Source organism: Rousettus aegyptiacus, unplaced genomic scaffold, assembly GCF_014176215.1.
Source record: "Rousettus aegyptiacus isolate mRouAeg1 unplaced genomic scaffold, mRouAeg1.p scaffold_m13_p_2, whole genome shotgun sequence".
Lineage (NCBI taxonomy): Eukaryota > Metazoa > Chordata > Mammalia > Chiroptera > Pteropodidae > Rousettus > Rousettus aegyptiacus.
Window position 1 is genome coordinate 73,011,376 of NW_023416295.1, and position 7,008 is coordinate 73,018,383.

The 7,008-nt window shown below is 44.5% G+C and overlaps 1 protein-coding gene across 3 annotated transcripts in view; it reads right to left on the reverse strand.

Annotated features, from left to right (window-relative positions):
• Positions 1 to 2,512, reverse strand: part of SPOPL (speckle type BTB/POZ protein like) — a 67,812-nt gene extending 65,300 nt beyond the window's left edge. For 2 of the 3 annotated variants that reach the window (XM_036236413.1, XM_036236412.1), the window contains exon 1: positions 2,246 to 2,512. The gene's annotated coding sequence lies outside the window, so the exon portion shown is untranslated. The remainder of the gene's footprint in view (positions 1 to 2,245) is intronic. The other variant, XM_036236411.1, reaches the window with a different exon arrangement.
• Positions 2,513 to 7,008: the final 4,496 nt, after the last annotated feature.

Below are 7,008 nucleotides of genomic sequence, written 5' to 3' on the forward strand. Positions count from 1 at the left end.
GTTAAAAATACATAATACAGAAAGTAGGAAAGCCAAGAAACAAAGAAACCAATGTTGGCAGCAACTATGAGGAAATACTAAGAGGTGGAAGACAGGCAGAATTTGGATATGCAGGGAAAGGGCAAAGGTTATAGTAGGCCTGCAAATAGCATAATAAGCAAAGTGTCATCCAAAGTTTGGAGTACTTTCCACTGTTGACACAAAAAGTGATTTTAAGCTGTACATGGGCAAATGTCTTTATTCTGATAGTTGCGTATGTGCATAACTTTACATGTAATTAATTAGGACATTAAATTGTGATTTCAAAATTTTACTATTTATAACACTAAACACTAAACAGTACCTATCTGGATTTTAAGCGAGTTGTTCCAAAAAAATGAAAATAATAATGTACAGGAGGTAAGTAAATATGGCAAAAATTGTCAGGGTGTTAAAGAGTAAAATTTGAGAAACATGTGAATGAACATATTAAAAGTGAAAAGCTAGCCTCCTGAAGCCAAAGCTCCATTTTGGATAGTAATTCAATATAAAGAACAGATGGGTATGAAGAATCTCACTAGTTCCCACTAGTTCAAGTATTTAATTTGCAGTACTAAAATTTGTATCTGTAAAATCCTCATTTTCTGCTATGATAAATTTGCTACATATTTCAACTTCATTTATTCTCAAAACTAAAGTAAAATTTTTAAATTTCCAAACAGATGTCTGAATTTGCCCGACATGTTTGTAGGCTGACAACTTACCTGAAAACAGGGAGCTAAAACTGTACTTTCCACACCATAAGGAATTAGTTTATAACATTAACAAAATATGAATTATATCTACATCAAAAAGGGTGTTAAATGAAAGAGCAAAAGGTAGCGTCCCACCTTCCTTTCTCAAAATTAACCTATCAATAGCCAAACCAAGCTGAGAGATAATGATGAATAACATTTACTGGATGGTTACCATGTGCCAGCCACTGTTGCATTTTACCTGCATTAAGTTATGCAATTATCACCACCTTCTTATAAAGTATATCACTACCCCCATTTTACAATTGTAAGAATACTGAGGTACAGGGAGTTCTTGCCCAAGGCCAGAGCTGATAGAGGTGGCAAGGCAGGGGTTTAAATCCTGGCAGTTCAACTATAGACTCTGAGCTCTTAATGACCAGGCACCATTTCTCTCAAGAATAACAAGATGATAATTTGAAATACTCCACTTTTCCCATTATAGCAGAATAGTGTAATTTTCCAAGGCATGAACCTTTCATTACTTAAGTTTCCAGTCTAAGAAACAGTGGATTCAACTGTAAGTAAAAATAGGGAAGACGAGTATTATAATGGAACAATCTAGGCCCAGGATTATTCAAATATAGACAAAGCATCAGAAGCCTCAAAAGTATGGCTGAATGACACTATTCATAGAGAAAGAAGCCAAAAGTTGGGATAAGCAAAGGGTGAATCTTATTTCTACAATATCTACGGCTTTAAGGGAGAAAATCCTACCATTTCCTTTCCTTTACGTGATTCACTACAGGGGTACATTGACCCAAGAGGAGGAGTAATTAGGAGAAAGGACAGCAAAAGAGACTAGAAAGGGGAAAGTAAAGGTTTGGGACCCTGAACCGCAGTGATGTACCTTGGTGAATGAGAATTTATGAGAGGGCAATTTTTGCTAGGAAGTAGGAAGGTTGAGGGTATGACCACTAGTGTGGAGGTACTAAGCATCTGGATGGGGAGCTGAGAATTCACCCTAAAATGGGGTAACTAGGATGACAGTTTGAGTGTATACGTTTGAAATTTAGGAGGTACGGATGTGGACGGCGGGGGAGGAGGTGGGGGGGGGGGAGTGAGGCAGGGAGTTTCTGGCTTTGGATTGTACTCAGGTTGGAAAGAAGAGATAAGGTATAAATGGGAGGACACGGTGGTATACAGTATAGAGAAAGACGGAGACTGAATAGGAAACGGGGCGAGGTTTGTCAAAGTCAGGGGGGATTATAGTAGGCGGAGGCTGGGAAATCAATGGGGGTGGGAGGGTGACGGGAGGCAGACGTCCCCAGGGGAAGCGGAGACTCTCGAGGCGAGGGCGGTCCGAGGGGCGGAGGCAACCCCAAAGAAAGGAGGCTAGCCGCAGGAGCAGGGGTCGCGGACCAAATAGGATCGGGGCGCAGGGAGGAGGCCGCCCCGCTCCAGCACAGAGACGGGAGGCGAAACGAGCGGCCAGCGCTGAGGCGGGGACTCCATAGAGGAGGGGCACCTACCGAGACGTGCGGGATGGCGGCGGGCAGTCCCGGCGGCGGCTCCTCTTCGGCTGAGGCGGCGGCCCCGGGAGCCCGAGGCTGCGGCGGCCGCGGCGGCAGAGGTGATGGCGGCGAGTCCCTGTGGCGACCGCATCCGCCGAACCGCATCCCTCCTCCCCGGCCCGCCCTCCGTCCCTATCTCCCGCTCCCAAACTTCTTCCCCGGGATAAACAAGCCCGCCGCCAGGGGCGGCCGCTCCCGCCCCGGCGCAGCCCCCCCACCCCCCGCCCCGGGCCCGTCCGGGCTCCTGCTTCCGAGTTGCGACTCCAGCCCCAGCCCGCGAGGGCGCGTGCGCGCGGCGGCGGCGGCGGCGGCGGCGGCGGCGGCGGCGGCTCGCTGAGCTCTTCCTCCCTCCCTCCGGCGCCGGGCACTTCCGGGACATCCCGGATCCGCCGCGGGTTTTGGAAGGAACCGCGGTGCCTGTGCCAGGCGCTGGGATGTCGGTAGGGCTTCTCTGGAGAAGACGAGGAGGAACCTCGTCTTGCGCGGACGCTGCTTCGGCCCAACCTGAAACTTTCCCAGTCTAAAAGGCCTCCTAACTGGTCTTATTGATCTACGTTGGGTGCGAAAGGCAGCAGCCGTTTCTGCGCACGATTTCCATGGGGTTGTACCAGGCTAAAAAGGGTACAACTTTTATGAAGCTCCTGTTGCGAGCCCAGAACTGTATGAACTAACTGATAAAACAAAAAACATCAGTACACGGTTTCCAATGAGAAATAGAACTGTTCGGGTAGAGGAAGTGCCACAGTGGAATGATTTTCATTTGCAGGTGATGAGCCTCAGATGGAAATCTCAGGCCTGGGAGGGTAGGTGTCCGCCGAGGGATACTTGTAAAGAGCAGACTGCTTTCCAGGGCTGGACGCAGGTAGAGAAAGCTCTAACAAAGTATCTAGAAAGATAAGGGACCGCCTCACGGAGTTTAGAGAGAGACAGGTGTCAAAGTACAGAACTTTATTTTATTTAGCACGCCCATGGGCATGAAATGCTCATTAAAGAATTAGCTGCCAAGAATATTCTCATCAAAGAGGTTTGCGGGACAAGTCAGGCTTTTGCCAGGGCAGGCATGAATGTCGTTTAAGGACCCCAGCTCCTTTCACTGAAACTGCATCAGTCAACTAACTGACTGCTTGCCTGGTTTTCCAAGAAATGGGGGGTGGGAGAGGAAAACTTATTATTTTACTATGTGTTGAGCGCTGTAAGCACAGACTTATATGATCCTTTTTTGAGCCAACTCCTTTACAACTTCATAGTAGAAATCATTATCATCTTACGGATAAAGTAAAAGAGGGTCAGAAAGAATTAAGGAACTCATCCTAGGGTTACTGGAGTTTGAAATCTGGGAAAGCAGATTCCCCTCACTTCAAATAGATACTACATTTGAAATCGTATTTATGTATTTAACACAAAAAACGTGCCCCCTCCCCCCAAAAAAAATACAACGGGATAAAATGATAAGATTAGCCTAATCCTAGAGTCCAAAGTTGCCTTAGTCCAGGAGTTTAAAAACAAGTGGAAGTGAGCATTGGTCTGCTGGTGACTAGTGAGGAGAGGAAACAGTGTAAATTTTCACATTCTCCAAACGTGAACAGAGAACAGTTAAAACTATTTGCTATACTCATTGTGGGCCTGTGTAAACTTTATGATAACAGAAACAGTGAAAATTACATGATTTTTGCCCATGCCTTTTGGCTATTTCAACCCCTTAATATGATATCATGCCTTCTCTTTTACTAGTCAATCATTATTAGGCACTAGTATATGTAATATGCTCGGGAAATCAAATTATAATAAATCCTTCAAGTAGATTTCCAATTGGGAGTTAAAAATTGAGTGTTACTTGGTGACCTTTGACACTTGACTGGGTTCTAGTCAGGGAGTGGTTCAATAAACTAGACTACTACAATAGGCTTTAGTTTATTGCTGGCACAAGTGACTTTTAAAAATAAATAAGAACTTTATCACTGGTGTAGAGCATCATCGTATGCTTCTAGTCACGTATCAGGCCTACATTGCTTAAGGCCTTAGCCATTAGGCTCATCCAGCTCCTTAAACGATAAGAAACTTTATGAAACTCCTTTTGCTGCTCATCTGTCAGTTTTCTAAAGGAAAGCAAACATTCAGCCTCCTCAGTGGATGTGGCTGACTTGGAAGTTCTATTTATTGTAATTAATAGGTTGGCAGTTAGTAAAGATCGGAAGAGCCATTATCTGAACTTAATGAATACAGATGAGTACCAGACTTCGGATCTTCTTGATCTAACCCTCTGGAGAGCCAACCAAGCATCCCACTTTGATACTTCGGGAACTGCAACATCTTATTCCTCTTCTCCATTAAACATCACAGACACCCCCACTTCATGGCTGGGTATACACAATGAACTCAGCACTGCCTTCCATACCACCACCTATTTTGTACCATCATTTTCCAATTCTAGTCAAAAACTAAACCATACAAAAGCAAACAATTCACAATTCCACCATGATCTGTTTAGAGATTAAAAACAGTAGTAGTATGCTTGTTAATAAACAATATATTTCATGAACCCTAAGTGATGACTCTGAACTTCCCTTGATGTTTTGCTCATACCCCTACCCTTGCTGTGGTCCAGCAAGCTCTTTTTCTTCAAGGGAACCAAACTCAGGCTGTAATTCCCATGTGATCAGACATTTACAATAACATTTAGCTTTTTAAATTTCCGTAGAAAGAAAAGGACAACTCGTTCGCTAATTATTTTTTCCTTATAAATACTAGGCCTTTTATCTGGGGGTGGTGGTGGGGAGAACACTAAAACCCTTGTAACTTCATTTTCTCTTCTCATGTCTGTTTCTTTCTCTATCTCAATTTTCACCTTGCTCATGAATTCCTAGTTTTGTAGTACTTTCATATTAATTATGTGATACTCAGTTCTTAAGGAACCCAAAATTTCAGAACTCTAGCATTATACCTACAACCCTCATGTAGTGATATCCATAGCAAAAAAAAAGGGACCGTAAGTTTGATATATTTATCACTCAAAAATCATTCTCAGGAAACAGAACAGGACCCACCCAGAATTCTGAGAAAAGGATAATTTTTAATTCTTTTGTTTAGATCCTTCATTGATACCCTTATTTTCATGTCCTCAGCACAATATATCAAATATTTCAAAATGCTCCCTTGTTTCAAATTAAATATACATTTATATATTTAATGCTTTGATCCTTTGGATAATCTGTTGAGTCTACTATAAAGAGATGTATTTTTATTGTTTTTCCTCTATCACTGTGTGAAGAGTAAGTGTTGAGTTACAGTTCACTAGTTGGCATACTGTAACATTTTATAGCCATTCAATTAAATATTAATTTTCATCAGGTTTGAAATATGAGGCTCTTAAAACCCTTATGTCCCTAGATTCTGGATCAATAATGTCCAATGAATGAGAAATAATAATACCCCTACCTAAGCAATATAAGAACTTGGAAAAATCTTAGTCACCCTACCTTCAAGTCCTCTATTCACAATGTAATAGAAGAAAAACAAGATTATCCAAAGCTCCTACAGAATCCCTCCAGGTATGCCCTGAGAACTCTCATTCATGATCACTTACAGTTGCTGGAAATCTTTTACTGTGCCAGGATCCAGGAGGTTGCTGCTGCCATGATCTAGTAGTCCCTAATGACCTCTCTCTTCTTCGGCTTAGCCAACTAAGCTCTCCCTCTTCTGCTGGTGCCCTGGCTCTGCCCCTTCTCTGCTCTCAGGTAACCCGAGACGTTGAGGTTGAATCTGCACCCTGGAGAAAATCCCAGGTGAAGCCTACAGCTCTCCACTGTGCTCTCCAGCCAGAGGTCACCAACTTCTGCAGCAGCCCCAAATGGCTCTAGAGGTGCAGCTGTTCAGTCTCCTCCACTTTTATCTCTGCTCAGTCATCACAATGTCTCCAGGTCAGGGTCTTTGATCCCCTCCCAGGGAGACACACCCTTCTGCCTATCAGGACAATTTCTGGTTAGAGGAATTTAAACATCTGTTACTGCCATACCCACTGGGTGGTTCCCTGTCTCTCCAGTCTTCACCTCTCTGAAAACTGGGATTACTTCATTCCACACTCCTCTGACCCCGACTCAAGAAATGGCAACTCAATTGCTGTTTTCTCGGACTATGTTAATGGGCCCTACCTACGGCAGAATCTCAGATGGCCTCCTGTTTCACGCAGAAGGCACCCTTTCCTCCAAGGAGGAGGCATATGGAATTGGGCCCTGCATTCAGACCAGCAATCTAGAAGTCCTAGAGTGTCCACTGGGTGAGCTCCTGTGGTGTTCCTGGGCTGGCCCTCCAGCCAATAAGACACCAAGTGAACCCAGAAGTCTTGGAACCTCTGTGCCTCAGCATTCCTAGATTTGCTGATTTTCCAGGGCTCTGCTGCCTCAGAAGGACTGAGTTCTCCTGCTCAGTCTTCTGTTCCCTTCTGTCACCTCCCTGCTTTCAAAACTAAGCCCTGCTGTCTAGCTGTTGCCAATTCTGCATTCATACCGCAGCACAACACTGAGAGGCCACCTGCCTCCAGATGGTTCTCTGCTATTCAGAGCCCTTCACTGCCACCCCGCCCGCTGGATTGGAAACCCTGGTACGGCCATTTCCAAAATTAGAAACCAAACTGTGTCATCTCTGGGGACGCTGCATTTGCGCCTCCCTGGACCAGGGACCTGGTCAAGACCAGCCTCTGCAATTGTCCCAGACACCCTTCCCCC